Source organism: Capsicum annuum, unplaced genomic scaffold (assembly GCF_002878395.1).
Source record: "Capsicum annuum cultivar UCD-10X-F1 unplaced genomic scaffold, UCD10Xv1.1 ctg81678, whole genome shotgun sequence".
NCBI classification, from domain to species: Eukaryota; Viridiplantae; Streptophyta; class Magnoliopsida; order Solanales; family Solanaceae; genus Capsicum; species Capsicum annuum.
The window spans coordinates 9,938-21,288 of record NW_025892414.1 but is presented as its reverse complement, the minus strand read 5'-3'; positions in this window follow the sequence as shown (position 1 = coordinate 21,288).

Genomic DNA, 11,351 nt, shown 5'->3' with positions numbered 1-11,351 from the left:
ATTTAAATATAATTTATTCTCAAAAATAATTTATTTGGATAAATTATTTTTGAGAATAAATTATATTTAAATTAAGATTTTAATCATTTGAATTTATTTTCAAGATAAGCCTTAATTAAATCCAATATTTTGTAAAATAAATATTTAAGTAACAAATTATATAATCTCGTATAACTGAACACGATAGTATATAATCTCTACTTAAAATGATAAAATTATGTATGAAAAATATTTTAAGCTTTTTTTTATTTGGATGAAATAATTATTTTGATTTATTAAAAATTGAAGAAACTCAGGATTAAATTTAGTCGTGGAGGGCAAAAATTAGGTGTCAACAACTGCTCCCTCCCTTTGGGTAGGGTGGATGTAAGTAACCCTGGGCAAAGGAAGGTTGACGTTCCTAAATTTAGTTCGACCATAGATTCGAATCTGAAAGAGGTTGGTTTTCGCACAAGTTTCATAGAGTCATGGCCGGACCTCGGTATTAGGTTTCCTACATATCTCAGGTTACATGAGAATTCAGGACACTTGTAGTTCATAGAGCTTGATTTAAAGCATGATTTTCAAAAAATTCACAAGTTATCTCAGTTTTAGAGTGTTTGATAAAACTGAGAAACTGGGGAATAAAGGGATTAGGGGGAGGTTGGAATGCAGTCGAGTTTTCTACATAGATCCCAGCCTACATATCCCCAAGATTTTAAGGAATCAGACTGCTTGTAGTTTGACTTAATCGGTAGAAAAGATAGTCTTTTATTTCAGACCATCTTTGGCTCGAAATGAGTGACAAGTTGATCGAGTTGTAGAAAAGAGGCGTGTAACCTCTTAACCATGAATGTGGGATCCTTCACATCCATAGTCAAGAACTTACCTGGACATAATTTCTAAAACTCTAAGTGTGTTGCCACCCGAATTTGAAAAAAAAAAGAAGGTTACCCTCGGCATAAGTTTAAAAATATCTCGAAGGTGAAGCTGAAACCAGAATATCTTGAAACACCCACATGCCTTCTAACAGGGGTGTGGTTGGATGGAGGTGGTGATAATCCTTTAGCTCGCGTCCAAAGAGTTTGACGTCCCTCTTTAGACTATGTCCCGTTTTGCTGCTAAGAAAGAGTTCCACATTGTGTTGCGTCCTACCTAAAGTCGTCCGCACCTGTGGTTTTTATTTGAGATTTTTATCTTCTCGGATGCTCTCAACAATGCTTCAAGCAAAAAGTGTTAGTACTAAACATAATTCACGAAAGAGGTATGTAGTCTTTTACCATATCTTTATGTGAGTTGTGGCCTGAAAAGCGAAGTCATCCTTTATTGTACCTATATCACTTATTGTATGTGGCATGATAACCTCTCCGGTTGTAGCCGATGATCAATTTATAAATTTTCCCTAAATTGTCAATCTTTAGATGATCTTGCGCATTATTTGATGTTGGATACGAGGTGACTTATAGATATCCTTTGAATTTCTAGCTTTTAGGTAATCCTGCACATCATCCGACTTTGGATAAGAGATGACTTATAGATATCCCTCCAATCGCTAGCTTTCAGGAGTTCCTGCACATCATCTGACCTTGGATACAATATGACTTATAGATAATCCCTCAAATTGATTGTCTTTGAGTAATCCTGCACATAATCGATCTTGGATATGACGTGGCTTATAGAGAACCCTTGGACTTATCAATTTGACAATCTTGCATATCCTCCGGTAAGGATTTAGTTGCGACTTATGGATAACCTTTGAAGTATCAACTTTTGGGTGATCTTGCACACTATCCGATTAGGATGTTATTATGTCTTACGAATGACCTACAAGCTATGAACTCATAGGTGATCTTTCACACTATCCTATTTCAAAAAATATGACTTATAGATGACCTTTAAATTGTCAATTTCTAGGAAATCTTATATATCATTCATCCTTAGATAGCGACCTGAAGGCGTCCTTCCAAATCGTGTGCTCTTAATGTATTCAGATACTAATTCATAAAAAAATGATGATATTCTCTATGCCAGCGTTGTGTCTTGCATGTCAACAGATATATTGAATACTGATGATATCCTCGACGCCAGCGTTGTGTCTAGCGCGTCAATAGATATTGAATGCTGATGATATCCTCGATGCCAGCGTTGTGTATAGCATGTCGACAGATATATTAGATACTGATGATACCTTCTACGCTAGCATTGTGTATAGCGTGTTGACAGATGTTGAATGTTGATGATATCCTCTACGCTAGCATTGTGTCTAGCGTGTCATCAGATATTGAATGATAATGATATCCTCGATGCCAGCATTGTGTCTAGCGTGTCAATAGATATTGAATGTTGATGATATCCTCGACACCAGTGTTGTGTCTAGCATGTCGATAGATATATTGGATGCTGATGATACCCTCTACGCCAGCGTTGTGTCTAGCGTGTCGACAGATATTGCATGATGATGATATCCTCGACCCCAGCATTGTGTCTAGTGCGTCAACAGATATGTAATGGCCTTTGCAGCAATGATATGTGATGGCCTTTGCGGCAATGATATGCAATGGCCATTGTGGCAGTGATAAAATGATTTTACCTGGCTTTATTTGTCAGTGTCCTGCTTTCTACATGTACCTGTACTTAAGGTAGACGATTAGTAGACACAAAGTCACTTTTACTAGCGAATATTTTTAGGAAACTTCTAAATACGATACGTGTAAAGAAGACAAAGTGCTTTTTTTGTCACCTACGATCTCAAGAAATGAGATGGACAAATCAAAAGGTCCTCAATAAATGGGCATTAAACCTATTTTTGGGACTGCCCTAAAATACCATTCTTGGGAATTAATGATCTATTGTGGCTCCCAATTTGCTCGAAGATTTTTGAAAAAGACTCTCATTTTGCGTATTGATCCCTTCATCCACAGAAAAATGATTAGTTGAATGAAATTACTCTATGTTGACCTTTTTCGATCCTTGATTTGCTCCTTGCCATCTCTTGGGAATTCCACCATATTGAGACTTCCACCCTGACACTCTATCCCAAATAATGTCTAGGCAAGTACTAAGTAAGTGAATCGTAAGATTTTTTAAAATAGTCTTAAATTTTTGAAAATAATTTTGAAAACTTCTATAAAATTTTAGAAAATTTTTGCCAGTCATGTCATGTACTAGCTCAATGAACGTCTTCCTCGCGGTTCTGACTATATCCGATGGATGGTTTCCAAAACTCATGATTATTGTTGGAGGGTTTCTTCAAGTAGTTTTATCATAGCCAAAACTGAGTCTACCCAGACTTTGTTACAGTTGGTGGTTTCCAAAGCTTTAACCTCTGGTGCTGGGGAATTTGGAATATGTTCCGACATTTGGTGGAAATTTTGAGGTCTTCCTCAAAATTTCTACCCTAGTTTAAACTTGTTTGAGATAATACCAATCTGAGCGGATCTGAAGTCTTTGCTGATCTTCATTCTCTTTGTTGGATGTCGATCTTCTCTTGTGAATTTTTGAGATTACTTCTCAAAAATTCTTCCCCAGTTTCCATTTCCTAGGGTTATATGACCGAGCCGTTGGGGCGCCCACATATCCCCTTGAAGTAGGAATCAGGTCAAACGTAGTTCAGGCTATGCTAGGGATATACAAAAGAAATTAATGGGTTGACCGAAGCCGACATAGGCCGCCTACGTATCCCGTTTATTGGGAATTCAGGTCATCATGTAGTTCATACATAGAGGGGAAAGGATAAATTTTCCTAAGGGGTTGACCGAAGCCGACATAGGCCGCCTACGTATCCCTTTCTTGGGAATTCAGGTCAAACGTAGTTCATGCATAAAGAGAAACGATTATAGGCAGTTACACACTAGCAAACAACATTATTACAAAGGTGATTACAAACAAACTAAGAAAACACAAAAACTAGAACGTCATTAAACGTAATATGTCTTTACCGCATCAGAATTGATTGGTTTGGTCCACTCTGTGCCATCCATCTCAGAAAAAATCAGAGCTCCTCTACATAGCACCTTGCGAACTATGTATGGCCCTTGCCAGTTTGTAGCGAACTTGCCGTTGTACTCCTCTTGGTGAAGGAATATTCGTTTGAGAACCAGTTGCCCCACTTCAAATGCTCGATTTCTTACCTTTTTGCTAAAGGCACGAACCATCCTGTGTTGATACAGATGACCATAGCATACAGCGGCCATTCTCTTTACATCAATTAACATAAATTGTTCATAGCGAGCACGGACCCATTCTTCGTTACTCAGTCCAGCATCCTGCATAAACCTTAGGGAAGGTATTTCGACCTCAGCGGGTATCACAACTTCATTCCTATAAACTAGTAAATAGGGAGTTGCTCCTGTGGAGGTTCGAACTGTTGTTCGATACCCTACCAAGGCGTAAGATAACATCTCGTGCCATGATCTATCATTTTTGACCATCTTTCTCAAGATTTTCTTGATATTCTTGTTAGCAGCTTCTACGGCTCCATTTATTTAGGGATGGTACGCTGTCGAGTTGCGATGCACAATCGTGAACTGATCATAAATTTCTTTCATCAAGTGACTGTTTAGATTTGCCCCATTATCAGTAATAATCGATTACGGCACTTTGAATTAGCAAATCAAGTTATTCCTAATGAAATCTGCAACCACTTTCTTAGTGACGGCTCTGTATGAAGCAACTTCAACCCACTTAGTGAAATAATCGATGGCGACTAAAATAAATCTATGTCCATTCGATGCCAATGGCTCTATTGGTCCGATAACATCCATGCCCCAAGCTACGAAAGGCCAAGGAGAATTCATTACGTGAAGCTCGTGTAGAGGCATTCAAATCAGATCTCTGTGTATTTGACATTTTGGACATCTCTGCACAAACTTACTACAATCATTTTCCATAGTCATCCAGAAGTAACCGATTCTCAGGATCTTTCTGGCAAGGACAAACCCATTCATGTGGGGCCCACAAAATCCAGTGTGTACCTCGTTTATCAACGTATTGGCTTCCTCCGCATTGACGCATCTTAGGAATCCCAAATCAAGAGTCCTCCTAAAAAGAATTTCTCCACTTGGAAAGTAATTCTTTGCCAAACGCCGGATTGTCTTCTTTTGGTTGTTACTAGCCTTTTCAAGATATATTCCAGATTCCAAATACCTCTTAATGTCATAGTACCAAGGCCTTCCATCAGTCTCCTCTTTCACGTGTACGCAATGTGTGGGTTACTCCTTCAGGCTTATTTCCAAAGGATCGATATAACTCTGATCCGGATGCTGAATCATGGAAGATATCATGGCCAAAGCATCAGAAAACTCGTTTTGTGTCCGTAGGATATGTCTGAAATCAACATCCTTGAATCTTCCGCATAATTCTTGTACCAGCTCTACATAAGGAGTAATCTTGGAGTTTTTTACCACCCATTCTCCCCGTACCTGGTGAATCAATAAATCTAAATCTCCGATGGCTAGCAATTCAAGAACACCCATATCAAGTGCCAATTTGAGCCCCAGGATGCAAGCTTCATATTCATCCATATTGTTGATGCATGGAAAACGTAACTTAGCAGTTATCGGATAATGCTGGCCCACTTTTGACACCATAACTGCTCTAATTCCTGAACCTTTGAAGTTGACCGCCCCATAAAAAATAGCCTTCATCCGAGGTAGATTTTCGTGATATCTTCTCCTACGAACAAAACTTCCTTGTCTGGAAAGTATGTCCGAAGTGGCTCATATTCCTCATCAACTGGGTTTTTAGCCAAATGATATGCTAAGGCTTGCCCCTTGATTGCTTTTTGGGTTACATACACAATGTCAAACTCACTCAGCAACATTTGCCACTTAGCTAGCTTTCCTGTAGGCATGGCCTTCTGGAATATATACTTCAATGGATCCATTCTCGAGATGAGGTAAGTTGTGTAGGACGATAGATAATGCCTCAACTTTTGTGCTGTCAAAGTCAAAGCACAACATGTCCTTTCTATAAGAGTGTAACGGGCTTCATATGATGTGAACTTTTTACTCAAGTAGTAAATGGCTTTCTTTTTCCTATCGGTCTCATCATGTTGCCCGAGGACGCATCCAAAAGCATTTTTTGAGACTGAAAGGTAAAGTAATAATGGAATTCCTTCTCTCGGTGGGATCAAAACCGATGGTGCAGACAAGTATTCCTTGATGCGATCAAAAGCTCTCTGACATTCTTCTATCCACTTATTCAGTGCATTTTTCTTCAACATCTTGAGAATTGGATCGCATATGACTGTTGATTGAGCGATGAATCTACTAATGTAATTTAGATGACCCGGGAAACTCATAACTTCTTTCTTGGTCCTCGACGGTGGTAAGTCTTGAATTGTCTTAATTTTGGATGGGTCTAGCTCGATCCCCCTTCTGCTGACTATGAAACCCAGCAACTTCCCTGATGGCACCCCAAAAGCACACTTAGCAGGATTTAACTTCAAACTGTACCTTCTTAATCTGTTGAAGAATTTCTCCAGATGAGTTAGATGATTCGAACTCTCGCGGGATTCGATAATTACATCATCCACGTACACCTCAATCTCCTTATGGATCATATCATGGAAAATCACCGCCATTGCCCTCATATATGTCGCACCTGCATTCTAGAGACCAAACGATATTACCCTGTCATGATAAACACCCCAAGGCATAGTAAAAGCCGTTTTTTCTACATCTTCCTTATCCATCAGTATTTGATGATAGCTGGCGAAACAATCAACAAATGACTGTATTTTATGTTTCGCACAATTATCGATGAGAATGTGGATGTTGGGCAACAAAAAATTATCTTTAGGACTAGCTCTGTTCAAGTCTCTATAGTCAACACAAATTCGAATCTTGCCGTCCTTCTTTGGCACAGGGAAAATATTGGCCAACCATGTTGGATATTTTGTGACCTCGACAATCTTAGACTAGATTTGTTTTGTCACTTCTTCCTTGATCTTTAGACTTAAATCTGGCTTGAATTTTCTCATTTTTTGCTTGACTGGATCAAACTCAGAATTTATCAGCAATTTATGTGACGCAATGCTGGCGCTCAACCCTGACATATCATCATAGGACCAAGCAAACACGTCAATATACTCCCGCAATAGGTGGATGAGCACTTCCCTTTCCGGCGTCGCAAGGTGGACACTGATACTGGTCTTTTTGATTTTATCATGATCTTCTAAGTTGACTATTTCAGTTTCTTTCAAATTGGATTTTTCGTGATTCTTAAATTCCTTCATATCTTCAACTAACCGTTCCTCATCATCGTCCTTCCAACCATTATCGTTCCCTTTATTTTGTTCGTTCAGGCTTTGACATGACACAACATTGGCAGGTTTTAAGCTACTGTTACATAATGGGCAACGGGTTATGAGTGAAGTGGAGGTCCAATTTTGCAAAGCCTCCCCTAGCATAATCTGCTTCACCCCGCTAGACTCTGGGAGATCTTCTGATACAACATTACATCCTTCAAACAAATCTCCTATCCCATCCCTAAGACCATCATCATCTGACATCTCTCGTACAGGAAATGACTGGAACAGGAGTGGCAAGAGCCTAAATAGACTCTTTTCTAGCTCATCCTCAACCCTATCTTTTCTGGTAGGCTGATACCCTAACCCGTGCTTAGAGCTTCTCTCTAGGATCACAATAGGCTCGATAATTCCTTGTAAATTCTTGCCCAAGCCTCGACCAGGTTCGAACCCATTTCTTAACATCACAGTTGCAATCATTTTGTAGACAGAAGGCATTGATATTTTGGGTGTCGAATCTCTTTCCGCAGCATTTACAATTTCCACTGTATAGAAACTGCTACCTTTTGGAACATCTTCAATCACCGGCACATAACCATTAGGACAATCTGCTCGACTTCTTTCTCCTTGGATGACTACTCATGATCTTTCCAAATGAACTTCAATAATTGATGAAAGGGTGATGAAATTGCCTTTGCCCCGTGTATCCATGGTCTTTCCAAAAGCAGGTTGTAGCTAGGATGGATATCCATAACATGAAACTTAGTCTTAAACTTAGCAGGCCCCATTTGGATATGCAAATCAATCTCTCCTATGGTATCTCTCTGCCCTCCATCGAAAGCTCTCACATTTATGTGGCTTTGATGAATTTTCCCCAGATTATAGTCCATTTGGACCAACGTGGAGAGGGGATAAATATTCACACTAGATCCGTCGTCTATTAATACCTGATTAATTGCATAATCTCGATAAATGACGGTGACATACATGGCTTTTTTGTGCATTGCTCCTTCAAACGGAAACTCTTTGTCCCTAAATGATGTACAATGGTTCCCCACAACGTTCCCTATCATCGCAGCCAAATTCTCAATGCTTGTTCCTGTGGGAACATACGCTTCCTCCAAGACCTTCGATAGAGCCTGTCGGTGGTGTTGCGAGCTTAATAATAGTGCCAAGACAGAGATTTGGGGCGACGTTTTCTCCAAGTGTTTGATAATTGAGTAATCCTTTGGTTGCATATGCCTCCAAAATTCCTCAGCCTCTCCTTCAGTGATTGGCTTTTTCTGTGAATCTTTCTTGTTGGTCAATTCCTTAGGGATGTAACATCGTCCTGGTCACGTCATCCCCTGGGCAGCGACGGTTTGCATAATAAATTCCTTCTTTGGAGGGGGAGCGTACACTTGAGTCGGTGCAATCATCACTATAAATATGGCTTTCTCACTGATACTTAAGGCAGCTACAATTTTCTTTATCTTTCCTACCTCTTCCGCCCTTTTGCGCTTTTCAGAGTTCACTTGAGTAATGGTCTTGCCAAATGCCCATTCGTCTTCTATTCAATCATGTTAACTGTAGATCCCCCATGGTTGGGCAGTGGATTACTGCTAATATTTGGAGTAGGTTCTTGGAGCGTGATGACCTTCTGATCAATCAGATCTTGGATTCTGTGTTTTAAGATAAGACAGTCCTCGGTACTATGCCCTGCTGTCCCTGAATGATAGGCACAATTTTGATTAGGGTGATAAAATCGGGAGCTATGATTGATAGGCTTTGGCTGTAATAGTTGCAAATGACCAGCATTCTTCAATCTTTCAAACAATTGGGTGCAACTTTCAGCTAGTGGGGTGAAGTTTTGGAGAGGTTTCTTTTCGTGGTTTGGATGCTGGGGGTTATATGGGCTTAGGTTTGTAGGAGGGGGTACTTGGTGGTAATTTGGAGGTGTTTGGAAATTTGTTTGGCTATTTAGGGGAGTAGTTTAGAAATGAGACTGATAATTTAGAGGTGGAACTGGGTATTGGGGAAAGATATTTGGCTGTGGAGCTTGGTATGATGGTGGGATGTTTGGGAGTGGAGTTTGGTATTGGGGGTGGACGTAAAATGCGTGCGGAAGGTTAGGTGATGGCGGGGAAGATAAAACGTTTCTAGAATTGAACCGTTGTTTCAATTTTGTAACAGAATTGGCAAAAACCTCACCTACCTCTTCCTTCTTCTTCTTAGAAAACATGGCAATTCCAGATGATGTTGGGGTTTTGACAATTTTTCCTGTCCGAATACCTTCCTCTAATGATTCTCCTATTTTTACCAAATCTACAAAGGTCGCTCTGACAGCGGACACCATCCTGGTATAATATTCTCCTTCTTGAGTACGAGAGAACACGGATACCATTTCCTCCTCGGACATGGGGCTGCACTTTGGCAGCTTCTTTCCTCCAACGAAGAGCATAATCTCGAAAACTCTCAATGCTCTTTTGTTTAATCCAATCTAGTGAATACCGATCAGGGACTATTTCAATGTTGAATGCGAACCGGTTAAGGAAAATCTTGGCCAATGTCCTCCAACTAGTCCACCTTTTCGGCTCCTGAGACATGAACCACTCCAAGGCTTCACCATTCAAACTTTGACTGAATAGGCGCATTAATAACGCCTCGTTTTTCCCTATCCCTACTAGTTTCTCGCAGTACCTTCTTAGATGGGTCATTGGATTTCCGGTACCGTCAAACATCTTAAACTTAGGGACCTTGTATCCTTCTGGTAGGTCTACTCCTGGGAGAACACACAAATTGTCATACCCCAAACCGTCGTGGTCCTTGGCCCCGTGAGACTCCTTGATCCTTATGATCTCTTCTTATATGGCTAGTAAATTCCCTTCATGCTGGGCCCTCCATTCCTTCTCCTTCTCCTCATAATGGTCCATCTCGGGGTTAGGAAGGGATTCATAAATATCAGGGGATATGATGGCTTGAGGGAGATTTAGAAGGAAGGCTTGATTTTGCAGATACAGGGAATTTAGTTGGTAAGTGGGGAGAACGTTTTGGAAATTGGGAAGGTTATGTGGGCCTTGTAAGTAGTTTGGCAGAACATGAGAGGGATTTTACGAATTTATAAATGAATTTAGTGGATTCGAAGGTAGGTTTGCCGTATTTTGTGGATTTGGGAGTAAATCTTGCCAATTTAAGAATGTGTTTTGTTGATTTGAGAATGTGTTTTGAGGATTTGGGAATGGATTCGAAGACGGGTTTTGTGGGGTTGCGGATGGATTTTGTGGATGGTAGGCGTCTGGATTATTTTCACGATTAGTGTTTTGGACAAATGGAGAAGCGGAGCCAGATGATACGTTAGTTGGTTGGTCCCCGAGAATAGGGGAACTGAGGGAAGGGATTTGGAGTGGAGTCCCGTCTCCTTCCGGAGCGGGAGCATTGACGGTGATGGCCAAGTTAGCCAAATCCCGAGTGTGATTTATTTCCTCCTGAATCATTTTTAACTTTCTTGCAAGTTCCGTAATCATTTCATTCTGTTTCGCTATCACATTATCCCGGATAGCCAGTGAGCTTTCTTCGTCATTTCCTGTCATTTTTGAATGATGGTCCGAGGATGGGATTTTTTGTGTTTTCAATCTGGTGAAGTAGGGATGTTCTGCCAGTTTATCAACACGGAGTAATTTCTGTTATCTTTAAAGTAAAACAACTCAAAGGCAGATGTGTTAGTTTTCGTATATGATAAATAATGCAAAATATTTGACATGAAATAACCACATAGAGTTGTTTGAGTCATAGCCAAGTTCTTCCATAGACATAGTGGATAAACTTGCCTTTGATTCAAACATACGCACATAAGCACATAAAATAGTTATATCATATAAAAATGTTATAATAACGCGTATCCTAGCTGGGGTGACCTTTTTGAGCCAAGGGTTCAGGCCTAACAATTTTTGAAGAAAATATATGATTCCTCGAAGTCAATCTATTAACCTCCAACTTATATAGACACGAAAAGGGCATAAATGCTACAAACGATAACAAAATAGGGATACAATCTTTAGGGAAAGGGAAATAACATGAAAGAAGACACGTTCCCACACAGGGGATAGAAAATACTAATTCCCGAGTGCTTCTTCTATCAACCTTC